The sequence below is a fragment of the Mycteria americana genome, chromosome Z (assembly GCF_035582795.1).
Source record: "Mycteria americana isolate JAX WOST 10 ecotype Jacksonville Zoo and Gardens chromosome Z, USCA_MyAme_1.0, whole genome shotgun sequence".
Classification (NCBI taxonomy): Eukaryota; Metazoa; Chordata; class Aves; order Ciconiiformes; family Ciconiidae; genus Mycteria; species Mycteria americana.
This window is the reverse complement of record NC_134396.1, coordinates 27341133-27355304: the sequence shown is the minus strand read 5'-3', so window position 1 is coordinate 27355304 and position 14172 is coordinate 27341133. Positions and strand designations below refer to the sequence as shown.

The 14172-nt window shown below is 40.5% G+C and overlaps 1 protein-coding gene across 17 annotated transcripts in view; it reads left to right on the top strand.

The window, feature by feature from the left end:
* Window positions 1–14172, top strand: part of MPDZ (multiple PDZ domain crumbs cell polarity complex component) — a 137731-nt gene that overhangs the window by 112806 nt on the left and 10753 nt on the right. For 13 of the 17 annotated variants that reach the window (XR_012778903.1, XR_012778912.1, XR_012778915.1 and 10 more), the window contains 3 exons: window positions 5543–5605; window positions 6217–6270; window positions 6371–9255. The gene's annotated coding sequence lies outside the window, so the exon portion shown is untranslated. The remainder of the gene's footprint in view (window positions 1–5542; window positions 5606–6216; window positions 6271–6370; window positions 9256–14172) is intronic. The other 4 variants (XR_012778905.1, XR_012778906.1, XR_012778904.1 and 1 more) reach the window with 4 other exon arrangements.

Genomic DNA, 14172 nt, shown 5'->3' with positions numbered 1-14172 from the left:
GTTTTAATTGTACTTACCCTCAGATGGTTGCTGTTGGATGTGATATTTAGAAACATGGAGCCATATAAAACAGATTATAAACTGGCATAAACAGATTATAAAGCTTTATAAACTCTCTTGAGCACAAAATGGGTGAGTTAGCTCTCACAATGCTTTGAAGTCAAATGGTCCTCACACACTTACTTGTTACAAACATCCACATAATTTCTCCCAGCTCCAGGTACCTTCAAAGTGTTTGCTTTCAGGAGCTCTCTTAATAGTTTCCTTTTCACTGCTATGAGTACACCTTGGCACGTTATTAAAGCTATTCTCCATCTTGTCTTACTACATAAGTATTATTTGCACTACTGCATACAAGCGTTGCATTTTAACACATGTGACAACTCAAAAATTATAATGACCATTTAAAACCTAGAATCTATATTAGATATACTTTTTGCTTTAGGGGAATGAAAAGGACCAGGTAATAGCCTCTGCTTGCCAGGTACAATGTGTGGGCCACTTGCTTCTGTTCAAAAGGCATTACAGCTCGGACTGGAGAAACAGGGCTGGTCTAGCCCATAAGCTGGTACACGCTTGCCATCAGCAGCACTGTTTTTCGGTGTCGGCAGAGATCCCATCCCGTGGTGCTCCACATCACATGGCACAGCAGAGCAAAGGCAGGGTAAATGCCGGCGGGCTACTGGAGTACGCAGGGCTGGATCAGGCGCACCAGGACAGATGAGAAGCAGCATGCACTGTGTCATGGGCTTCCCACCTTGCGGGACAGCTCATCCAGAGAGGAGTTGAGAGCAGAGGCATCGGACTTGGAAGAGCACCACACAGTGACTGCTGGCATTCTGGAAATGGCCAGTGATCTGTAAGTAGAGTTAAAAAGAAAGCTGAGCTTGGTTACAGATGATCTTAGCTCCCAGACCCCACTCCCCTTGCCCCCTCAAAAACAACAGCAACTTACCATTTGTTGTGCTTGATGTGCAGGAAGATGTCAACAGAAGCAGATCCTTTCCATGTGGCAGTGACCATTAGAGAATACAGATGATAAAATTAGTTCAGCCAAAGTGACCAAAGAAACTCCAAAACTATTTTAGCTGTAGGAACTACCGTATGGTGTTTCCCTGAGAGATTTCTTGGGGGCGGGCAGGGAGATAATGTTTTAAAAGAGGAATTTTATTTGAAATGGCACTTTTTTAACTGAGAAGAGCTCTGGCTCACAGGAGTCTAAATATTTTGTTACCTGTATGTCCACTGAGATTACCAAATGTCTCTGTACAACAATATAGGAAAAATGAAACACCTGCAAGTAGACCGCTTACAAACCATTCTCAGATTAATTAGCCACCTACACTAGTTAAATGAATTGCTTTCGTATACCTTACCCTTCACCCCATTTACACTATGAACCTCAGTACTTCCATGATCCAAAATCTTGACTATTTTCCTCAGGGTAGGCACGTAATACTTTTCATTCAGGAACACGTTACTTCCCAGCACAGTAAGGAAAAGGGCTGACCCTAAGCTGTTTACCAACAGCACCACTGGCCCACTTCCCAGGGGAGGTACCAGCTCACATCTGCCTTAATGACAAAGGATATGATGTCCTGCTCTACGCAAAGCACTGAAACTGTCTTTGGGCCGGCACCTTGTAGAGTGTGAGGCTGCCTGTGTTGCTCACCAATTGCATCACTTAACATAAAAGAGGGAATTATGAAGCTATATAAGTTGTTCAGCGGATCTAAACTGTATAAACTATTGTAAGATGTTCAGTGGAGGAAGGGGATGCAGTCCTCCCCCCTTAACAGTAAATTAATAGTAAATTAATAGTAAATAGGGCTGGAAAGGCTGTAATACCAGAGCAAATGTGATTCAATAGAAGCATTCAAGTGGGAGAATATAAAAGTTTGTAACAACTTACTGGATCTGATACAGAGTTGACCAGGGAAGTTGTATTTGGTCTTGAAAATACCATCACAAGAGAAATGTCAAAATATTCAAGGAAACTTGAAGCATGATTTAAAGATTTATGGTCATATCTGGGGTCTTCAAAGACTTCGGGACAGCTGCTGACAAACTGATACGGGATTTGGTTTTGATATGGCTGGCATAGCAAATGGATCACAGATATAGGCTAAAAATTCCATTGTAGCTGTTCTTGAGCTAGAATCCCGTGGTGTTATGCTTCAAGTAAACACACAAATTTGAGTGGTGGTGGGAGCTCTAATCTTGTTATTTATTTTGGGAATTGTTCATATGTTACCCTTTACCAGTGTGGCCAGTCAGTCAGCCCAAGGAGCAGCTCCAGTTTGTCAGGACGTCAGGGTTGGGAGGGAGGTGGTGGGAAATGACTGTCAGGACAGCATCCGAAACATGGCAGCCAAACATTTCTTTCTGTCAGCTCACAGCCCTAGGCTTAAACTGGGATCATCCACGCAGCCTGCAGAGATGCCCCAAACCTGGCAAGGGCCTTCTGAAAGACTGAAAACCCCCCCTTGTTCTAGGTCCTTCAGCTCTGGGATATGCAACAGCACCTATTGCTCTGCACACACTTGAATGGGAGGTCCGAAGCTCCGCGGTATAAATCCTGACCACACTGAACCTGATTGCAACAGTCCAGCTGGTTTTAAGAAAGGCAGTATTTCACCTGGGAAGTCTATTGCTTAATGTCAGAAACTGCAGAATCTCAGCAAGAGGAAAATCTCTTCAGCTGAGACACTCCAAAGAAATAGAAAGTTGTGCCAGAATTGTTCCCATATCCACCCTGAAGATGCAATATGTAAAGCCAGGTAAGCAGCAGTCCTCAGATAAGGTGCATTTACAATTGCCATATGATGGTGACTTGGTGGTTATGGTTGCTGAGAACAGGAACAATCTATTTAATGCAGTATCTGTGATGGTTAATAATTGAAACTCACAGCTGCTGTTGCAAGGAAATGGTGTTCAGCCCTTTATTCATATCCGGGTCTTTGGCTGCTAACTGGATCTTAACCAGTGGGTTTAATTAACTGTGCCCTGGTATCTCTTCTGTTAAAAGGCGGTAATTACACATTCCAGTAAAAAGAGAGAAGAAAAGTTAGTGGAACAGATTGGGATAGGCCCATGGTATTTTGTTTCAACTAAAGAACAAAAAGTAACTCTTTTAAATTGGCCCCTGAAATTCAGGATGGAATTATGGATACACCTGTTGCAGAGAAGTAGAATAACCAATGGGGTTGTATAATGAATTTCCCTATTAGTCTCTGCATGAAGGAATCTTAATTGGTGCTAAAATAATAGGTCATTTGTGTCCAGCACTGTAAAGATGATGAGGTTTTCCTATCCAAGAAGTTATTTCATGCAGGAGGGAATCTTACAGACCACATATAAAAATACCTTGATCTCCGCCCTTGTTTGTTGGAGGTTATATAACTTTTCCCAGATAATTATTTTGCTGCATTGATGAAAACCTATTGAGCTGTTATTTAATGCTTAGCTACTGCACTGTGCTTTTGAAAAAGAGGTCATAAAAGGATTTTCTCTATCTCTCTCTCACTCTCATAAAATTTAGTACAACTTTTTGTCCTGAGCCAGTTCTCCTTTTCTCAACTTGAAGGTCTTAGTGCTTTGGAAATTTCTAGCTTGAGCCCAAACTAAAGAAGTTCCCTTCCTCTGAAGCTGCTTTCTGCAGAAAATCAGTGAAAAAAAGGTAGAGGTGGAAATGAGCTGCTTAACCACAACTGTACAGTGTCATTTAAGGTGCTTTATCTGAGACATCTCCACTGGGGTGGAAGAGACAATTCAGCCCAAGAAAATTTGTTTTCTGGGTTTGTTCTGTCCAGCAAGGCTTTACTGTGCCTTCCACTTAAGAATCTGGAAGTCTTGTGTAAAGGGAACTATTGATGCTTCCTACTTATTTCCTTAGAGGCAGAAATAATCCTAAACATTGCCTTGTGAATGCATCTCTCTGTTTCTGACTACATTTCAGAGCAGCAGCACTGGCAGAGAGAGGAAACTGTGCCTCTGATTTCACAGGCAGTCTGCACATGCACTCAGTCTGACGGTTTCTGTGTGTAAGATTTGAATCTGTGTTTATGCAAGTCTTCCCAGTTAATACTAAAACAGCACAGGCATCACTAGGCAAAAAATAGCAGCTCACACCCTGGGATCATACTGAATGGTGGGACCATTTTCTACATGACACTAGCTTTAGATTGCTGTCTGTGCCTAGCCTGCTTTCCTTGTATAGATTGAGGGACGGAGCAATTTTTAGGGTCTCATTTCCCATTAATCTCAAGGATAATAAGATGCCTAAATAAACTCCTGAGGTTCTGGAAATTTGTCTCCAATTCATGGAAGCACTTTAGCTTCACTGAACTCTCTTCACACATTTAGGTTTACACCAATATGCCTTGTTGAGTTGGTTGCTCTTAAATCTTAACTTCAGCAGGTGATTGATTTTCTTCTCTCCTCTTGGCTTATTTAAGTTTCTTGTGAGTCTTGTTATAGAACAGAACGCAAAATGCATGAAAAGGGACAGTGTAGGCATTAAAAAAGAAGAAAGTCAGGAAGTTGAGAGGGTCAAATGAGTCAGTAGAAAGAAATACAGCCACTCCTACCTCTAATCATTGTGACTGTGTATTGTTCCTACAGATCTGAACTCTCTAAAACAGACAGCTCATTTGAATTTTTAGTACAGTCTCCGTTGCCAGGTAAAGTAAATAATAACATTGTATTATGCAAAAAACTTTTGCCTTTTTTCTGGGGTGTTTATTTTGCAGTTCCTAAAACCTGAATTCGAGCACTGGGATCATCCTCCTGTCTCAGTAAGAACATTGTGCAGTACAGCCTGGTTTCTGTCACTTCATATTCTCTTACCAAGGGATTCTATTGCTCCCAAGTCTTTGACTTCCCATGAGCTAGTGAAGAAAATTGCAGATAGGATTTCTGGAAGCAAACATCTGGATATGTGTCCACTGACACTCATAAGAAAAGTGTGCTGCATTCTGGGGATAGGTGCCTGCTCCAGATGAGGAGCCCTGGCTCATAGTAACACTTGCTGTTGACATGGGATCCCTAATAGATGAGGATCCAGCTCAGATCCCACCCAGCTGCACAACCCTGACTCAGAGAAGTGGGAGCACTAAGAAGGTACGAGGACGAGCAGAAAGAAAGTCTGCAGAGAGATAAATGATGGTAAGATTACAGACAGAGGGAGGGTGGTTGGAACAGGATCGTCAGGTGTGCGAGGATCCAAGAGGGAAGACATCTATGTGAGAAGTGTAAAGTCTAAAGAAAGAAAGCAGAGAGGTTAATCTAAGGACTGCCTGGTGTCACTAAGTCACCAGTGGATGGAGCTGGTGGCAGAGGGCAGCTCGGCAGCACTGAGGATGTGGCCTGGGGAGCTCCAGCACTGGCTCTTCTCCCCAGTTCACTGATGCTTGCCTCATCAGCAAAGGACGTTCGAATGCCTTATCAGGGTGGCAAGAAGACCTGAATCTTACCTCTCTTGTGTGTGTCAACTGAGAAACGGCTGTTCCATATTTTTTAGTTGTGTGTGTCTTGCCTGCAGGGTCTTTTCATATGGCTAAATGGGAGCCCAACTGGACTCACCCAGAATAACGTTGTTTAAAAGGTAAATATCAAATTGAATAAAGATTTTTTTTTTTTTTTAGGGAATGTTTACTTATTTGCAAAATTTTGCTGGACTTGAATTGAATTCACTGAAAGTCCGAACTGACTGCTGAAAACACATCGCTTGAAGCAAGCTGGTAATACATGACTCCAGGGTGGAAACAGCAGACGTATTGGGTCTGCAAAAATATGTTAGGAGTTGTTATCTCTGACTATGTTAATAAGCAAACTCCTGTAATGAGCCAAATGGCAATAACTGCCATTTTTACTTAAAAATCACTCTATGGAAATAGCCTCCCCTCTCTTTTTTTTTCTTCCTTTTTTTTCCTCTCTCTTTTGGTTGTTTAATTCTTCAGCTTTCTCTCCTTCTCTCCTTCTTGTTAGTACTTTATAAATTATTAACTAAGTTTTCCCCAGCTTCATGTATTTAAAACAGCTGGTGTGACTTCAGCAGTCCCTCATGATATTTTTGAAACCTGGTGATTTACAGCTATAAATAATAACTTCTATTTTCTTTTTGTGCTTCTTGATTTTTTTTCCATCACTTAATTTGTACCAGTTGTCTAATGATGCATTTATGTTACCTGTGACAAACATATTACATTCATACAGACTCTGGAGTTCAGAGTGTTGCAGCAAGAAAGGCTTCATGCTTGGATTTAATAGGTAGGAAGCCATAGATTAATATTTGTACAGTGCTTCTCGGAATTCAACGTGACCTATTCATAATGCTATATGTCTAACCTTTTCTCTTCCATTCTTACAGGCTGAAGAAGAAGAAAACAAGAGCTATTGGTCTTGGGTTTAGATTTGGGAAGTTAAAGAGCAACTCAGTGAGACAGCTTTTAATTTGGACCCATAGTCCGTTCATGTAAATGTTCAGCTCCAGATCTTTCAATCTAACTTGAAAGGCCTGGCCATTCTGAGAAGCTTTTTCCCACCGCTGTGTGAAAACAAAATGTCGATTGACATGATATATTGCTAAATGCAGTTCCAATGATGGCTGTGACTCAGATCGTGTTGGATTCACTGGCATGCTTACACTCTCAAAACAAGACCTCTGTAACTAATAGGTGACAGATGGAAGTACTTCTCAGAAAGTTTCCCCCCCCAGGCCCCCGCATATACATAGCTTTTCTTTCCCAAGGAATAGGGAGGTATTTAGCATTAAAGCACTGCTGAAATTCTTGAAAGTGATTTCTACTAGGTGACTATTTCAGTGACAGTGCTTTTCTGTAAGACTTGTGGCATTGTCCTACAGTGTGCGTTATGCAATGTTTGTTCCTGCTATTGTGGTAGGTTAATTGCTGTGCTGATTGTTCATTTTAGTGTAGGTTGCGTACATTTTTCAAGTGATCAACATGGTTTGCCTCTTGTATTTGTTATTATTGGGCTCTCTACATAGTCTGTTTCAAAACTCTATTACATGAACTCCCTTTTTTCTTTCCTGTGAACAACACGGATCATTTGTAGAATCAATAGTAAATTCTCCCCTATCTTCAATTCAATGTCAAACTGCAGCTCAGCTCCACCAGACATTTTTGAGTAATGAAAAGCGCATAAAATGTTGATTTATGCCTGTTTCATGTGCATAAATATAAACAAATGTCTATGTATGTCTATATACACCTATGTATTTGCCTCTCTCTGTACTAATTATTCATGTTGTGTTTCATTCTTAAAGAACCAAATGACATCTGAGAGACATGGCATGGATCTTATTCTTTTGTTTAGGGTTAGGGTTTTTTTTTTCAGGGGAAAAAACGGTTCTCATTTTAAATTTTCTGGTAACTTGTATCTATTAAGAAATTGCATCTTCCTCTTTGGCTCAGTCACATATCATAGATCAGAGCAAGAAAAGGTTTTCCTCTTCTCCTAGTGAATTGGGCAACAGGGTTATTGCTGGGATCTGCCAGTTTGTAGATATTCAGAACTTGATGTCCATGTTTTACTGTCATATGGTTCGATCAGCTGTGTAGCATGGTGATACCTGCATGTGAACGTGCACATGCAATACAAGGACGGTACTGTTCTTCTTCTAGGAAATGAATTTATTTCCTGCAGGTAGTGCACTTGATGGATTTTGAAAGGAAGATTTGTTAAGTAAGTGCCAAAACCAACAAAGAAGAAAAGTCATCTTTCACACGAAACAAGCACTTTTTAAAGAATCGAGCATACTACTGGTGGCTGTTCTACTTTAGCTGAAGGCCACCACATAAATTATATTTGACAAATTAGTTATGGAAGGTTATGCACACCTGTTTGTATCAGTGCTATGAAATATTCATTTCGATATAGCTTCTGTTTAACTGAACACATTATTCCCTTCTGATAGTTACTTTAGGGTCTTCCTTGTGTCTAGATATACTAATAATGCTCCATTACCTTGGTTTACAACTAATCGAGGCAAACATATTATGTTATGTAATCCCTCCCATTAAAACAGTGCCAATGATCCCCATTGAGAGCTTCAGTTAAACTTTCAGAAAAGTCAAGGGACATTGATTTGTTATTCTACATCAATTACCTTTCGTGCTGAGGCCACAGACAGAACACCATTGATTTGTTTATTTAAAATGAAGTTGCAATGCATGATGCATTTCTGTTCACTTGACTTTTTAATTTGTGTGGAGTATTTTCAGCTGAACCCTATACATTGAACTGTCAGTTTTTTAGAAATTTGCTGAAATATAAAAATAGCAGCAACCAAGTTTGAATTGAAATACAATACCTGTGATAAAAAAGCTGGTAGAGTATATTACAGCATAGGCATAAACAAATAAATCTTCCTAAATATAAATTACTGTAGCTGTATTGACTAGACAATCTGCCCCAGCATGTCCCAGGAATACTTTTTTTTTTAATGTATCTATACTCCTACAAGGAATGTTAAAAATCTGGACTTGTAAATATACTAATAAATTAGAAACAGCAATGATTTATTGTAAATCCATAGCAGAAAGCTGTCACTGCAGATTACAGCCAGGATGGATTTGAGCTGTGCCACTTTCACCATTTCTATTTGCTGAACATTTCCTTTATACTCCCTATTGCTTAGAAGGTGCAGTAAATACCTGCATATTGAAGTAAGTCTTTCCCCCCAACCCTTTCTCACCCCACGAAACAAAAAGATACTGCAATGACAAAATCTGGAGTTTGTGATTTAACACATTACCCTAATCTACATTCTGGGCTGTGTTGTTGAGAAGATGACACTCAAGACTCTGGCTTCAGGGTGATGTTTTTCCTTATTAGGCCAAACTTGGCAGTGACTCAGTCTGGAATATGCAGTATTTCTGCGACGCTTTGCACTGTGGCAGAAAAATATGCCAGTCATGGCCAGAGGTGCTTGGAATATCTCTTAACACACTGCCTTTTGCGGCACAGTTTTGGGTCTTTGTGTGTTGCCCACAGCATTTGGGAGCCAGACTCAAAGCTCAAGGCACAAGAGGAATTTAGTTCAAACTTTCTCTGCTGACCTTGGCTGCATCCGGTTGATGTGTGCTATTAGTGCATGACCATTGAGTGATTTGAAACCCAGCTGATGAGAGCTTATTTGTTATCCTTCTTCCTCTTTCACACAGATGATTTGAGTAAACGTGATACCAGAATTCAGGAGTCAGATGAGAAGAGATCTTCTCAGGAAAGAAAGTGAGCTCAGTTTCTTCCCAATGCTGATGCAGAACACGCTGCTTCTTTGCCCTTCCCTGACGTTTGGCTTGCTGCTAATCTTGTGCTTAAAGGAGGTATTTATATTCCTCTCATGAGGCATGGCCTGAGAGATGTCTTTTCTGGCCTTTCTTGTTCCTTGGGAAAATGTCCAAATATGACACACTGCGGTGTTGTCTTCCTGATCCTGCAGCTGGCCTGAAAAACCGGTAGCAGGAAACAGTGCACATGCTTAACTTTGAATTTTACCGATAACAACAAGGTGATGTTAATTCTGGCAAGCTACAAATGTTTGCTTTTCCTACTGTGACAGTCGTTCCTTATGGAAAGTGGGAAAAACTTGAACCTTCTTGCCTTGAGCTGGAATTGTACTTAACCAAAAGTATTTTAAACCATTTTTCTCCTCAGTTTCCAAGTCAAAAGCCAACTCATGATTACTGAGTACAATTGCATAGGAATTACCAGACTGCACCATGATACAAATCATGGCATGGCTGATCATTTCATGTGGTAGTCCAAACAAATATTATTCGCCAGTATTCGATGTAGTGATGACATTGTTACCAGTGATGATGCTCTGCAATTTATCACTATTCCCTGGTGACAGCGAACCGATGCTGGCTGGAGAACTCCTCTGAGCATCTCCAGGGTTTAGGAGGTGTTGGCAGATGCTAACTTTTGGTAAGAAACAGAAAGAATAAGATAAAAAATAACAGGTACCTTCTGTTTGGCCTATATTTGATGAAGTTACCCTCCAAAACTTTGAAAATCTCTGACAGAATGCTACTTAACTGTGTTCATATTGTATGTTCATGCTTAATAACTTAGGTGAGGTAAAGTGCATTTAAAAGTAGAAAGAAAAGAATCTTAACAACTTCATTCTGCAGGAAAAAAAGTTCTGGGTTCTCACTGTTCTCATAAATGCAGTATAAAATGAGGCTTTCTTCAGTGTGAGAAGAAAGCCAAGCTGTTGCATAAAGTTAACTAGCGGTGACTATGGTGTTCATTTTTTATTAGGGCTCATAAAAACTGTACCTACACGTAGGCACTGCTGACAAGTGATGAGTGGTTTTTGTGTCATAACTATTCAGTATGGATTCAGTATGTATTTGGTTTGAGAAGGGTGCCAAATATTTGCAAGGTGGTGAAGGTGGGTTATGAAATAGCAGGTATGGAACATCCTACCAACACTACCTAATACAGAGTTGTATTTTTGGTTTTTCTATTTTATTTCATATTTTCCTGCCTGCTGTCTAGCTATTGCTTCCTTAGTGTGTTTATCTGGGCAAATCCAGACTGGAGTTTCCATGGTATTGTCATGTAAAGACCTAATCCAGTACATCTTGTTTGTGTGAGTAATGCTCAACTGTAATTAATAGTCCTGCCGGCAACACTGATATTATTCATGTGAACAAAGCTCGAAAGAGCAGATCCAGCCTTATTCTGGTAAAACTGGAGATGTAGCCAAAAACTCACTGGGAGAGCAGATTTGCCACCTAATGTAAACTATGAGGTGGTGGGAGGGGGGAGAAACAGTGTGATTGCCCTGCCACTGTCTGGCAGTTCTCAAAACTGGTTATAGCCATCTTTCCTCTGCCAGCCTGAAGATAAATATTCTTTTGCCTTACACCATTTTACTGGAAGGGGCTCAATAAATGTCACTAGATGCAAGTGACAACTCTACGATAAGAGCATTAATGTGATACTGAACCATTTCCAGAGGAACTCTCCCTTTTGGCTGTACCAAAAGACTTTCTAGTCCAGGGCCTGGCAGTATTTGACCCTTCTTTTCTCTTTCCAGCCAGCATCCATCCACCTGTTTATCCAAAGCAGATGAATAGTTTCTCCTTTGTTGAAATGGAGAGGATTGGAGGCCTAGTTTGTCTAGATTGCTACTTCTTATTTGGAAGATCTGCTCTATTTGCTAGTATGTGGGATGGCTGGCTGGTAAATGGCATGCGTGAAAGCAGCCCTGGTTGCGGAACCTGCTTGACTCGTTCCTCACAGTGGAGAAAGCCTGTGTGTGAACTCGCCACCCAGCCGGTGATTTGCGGGGAGACACTCCCCAGAGTCTCCCAGAAGAGCAGGGACACAGCTTCCACACTTATCACCAGGATGTCAGTCTCTGCAGGCATCTGGCTTTCTCTAGCCCAGCCTCCTGAGAGAATGACACAGTCCCTTGGGCATCTGTTTTAGAGCACAAAAGCCTTTGTGTAGGAGCTTACAAAAGAATGCAGAAATCTTTGAGCCAAGAGCTGACATCACCATGTGTGTTCAAAATAACAACAGAAAATGGCCATCTCTAGGGGCAATGGTGACTTAAAAATACTCTTGAGCAGTGTAGTGTGGGAATCAGCTGGAATCAGTTTTTGGCTGCAAATGTGCAGCAGACTCTATGTGTTTTAATGCTTGTACACTGTTTTATTAATATTGATTTTAGGCAACTACTAACTGGTAACACACACAGGAATAATGTAGTCAGGCTGTGAAAGCCCTCCTCACTTTGAGAGAGTATCTGCCAGAACTTTTACGCTGCTCTAGGCTTGATTGTCAGTGAAAATAAAATTTGTTAACCCCTTCTATTCTTGGAGTTTTATGAAACGATGACCTGTTTCATTTGGTTAGTCCCTGCTTATATAGAATCATAGAATCATTTAGGTTGGAGAAGATCTTTAAGATCATCAAGTCCAACTGTAAACCTAATGCTGCCAAGTCCACCACTAAACAATGTCCCTAAGCACCACATCTGCACGTCTTTTAAATACCTCCAGGGATGGTGACTCAACCACTTCCCTGGGCACTTCTCTGTTCTCCTTTCTTTAATTTAAACTACCATTGACATTTCTGGGAATTTGTTTGGGAGAACAATAGAAACCTTTGGTGCATGACCGCATAGGAATACTTCGAAAAATCAAAGTCATGACATCAAGTACCACAGTCAAGATATAAGGCAAAAAAGGGCAGTAGGCAGAGAAACAAATACACTTTTCCTTCAATTGGAGTGGTCATGTGAGTTCCCATTATTCACAGGAAAGTCTCCTTCAAATGTGCAAGTGAAATAAAACAAATTTCCAACTTAATAAGATTGTTTTTTTCTTTCTTTTCTCTTTCAGAAGTTCTTGCTTAGAAAGGGACAGCAATAGGCAAAAAGATTGTTTGTTGGTATAGAATTATTTCTGTGAGGAGTCAAAAGATCTGTTTCTTACTACCTGTAACCAAATGAATGTATTGAACAGATTATGGATTTAGGCTTAAGACATTGGGCCAACACTCAGAAACACCTGATCCGAGTTCCTCATGCTCTAGACTTTCTGTGTATCCTTGGATACACAGTTGTTGAATTTCATACCACCTTTAGTTTTCATGTTAAATTGAAAGATGAGGACTACTTCTACACTTCAGCAGTGTGAAGAGAGCGCTATCAATATTTATGGGTATCAAGCATACATGTTCATGTGGGTGCCTCCTTTGTTCCTTTGCTCCTGAGTTCTGCTTTGCATGATATGCTGGCCTTGGCCTTGCAAACGAAGTTAGTTCCTGTTACAGTAAGGCATATCAGATCACTGAGAATACTGAGAACAGCCTCGCAAAAAAGCCTTCGTGGATCAGATACTGTGATCTCAGAGATTCTCTGAAATATCCTGTAAGTGGCTTCTCATCGTGGAAGTGGGCATAGTCATGGTCTTTCCCAGTCTTCTTCCAAAATGGGTTGAAGAGACTGTTGTGCTGCACTTTCCTAAATTGGTATGTCTCCTAAGGACTTCAGTTGGCAAGGTGCAACTCTGTTATGTCCTTGTTAGATGGGAAAGGGCTCCGCTTGAGTAGTTTCATCTCCTCTCTGTATGATTCATGTATACTGCTTTCAAAAACTCATTGAGTGTATTGTGTGAGGGAGAAATCTGTAATTTTCATTCTTGCTTTCAGGAATGCAGCAGTGTCACTAATGGTAAACACTGTAAAGGGGAGTTTATATCCACATGCAGTGTGGCAGTACAGACTCTACCACTCCCACTGCTCTGCACAGATTACAGAAAAGGAGCACTTACTGGCTTTTTGGTGTTTGCCAGGACATGATAGTGCCCGCAAGTGACTTCAGTGGAAAAATGCACTGGAAGATGTACACAATATATCTGTAACACAACTTTCCACACCCTTCTGATTCAAGATGACATCTGCTAGCATAACAGGCATGAGAAAAATCAAAGATTTTAATGTGAGGAAATGAAGGGGCAAATAAGCCCACAGATTTTTATACTAAAAGCGGATGTTGGGAAGAACCTGCAAACCAAACGGAACAATTTTTCTCAAGCAGAAAATAATTCATTGGAAGGCAGCGTTGTCTGTGATATGTTCACACAACTTTGGACAAGGAAATTTTTTTATTCCTTTAGACTATACAGAACAAGTAAGGAACAATGAGACACTCTGAGTGTTTGTGTTATGTTCTTAATTTAGAGTGTGTGGTGAAGGGGCATGTTTATGTGTGAAATATACACATGGTACCTGCAAGGCTGCCTGCATGTTAGGGCAGATGCAAGTTTTGAATGGAAAACTCATTAATTTTTTCAATACAGCTGTTTCTGAAAATGGCCACAATAGGTTAACAATGCTTAAAATTTAGACTGGACAGACCTTTTATGGCTCTGAGCTATTTCACTCCACTATATCTCTCACTCCACTGTATCTTTCCCTCCAGCCTTTCTTTTTCATATGGAGTATGAGTTCATGGAAAGTACATGGATCTTGGTGATCCACAGCTATTTAAGTATCATTGTGTTAAAAAAATCTATTGGATAGTCATCTGAAAATATTCTTAAGGTGATATATATATATATATATACACATATCTATGTCTATGTATCTGTAGATAGATAGACAGACAGACCATGTGCATCAGAC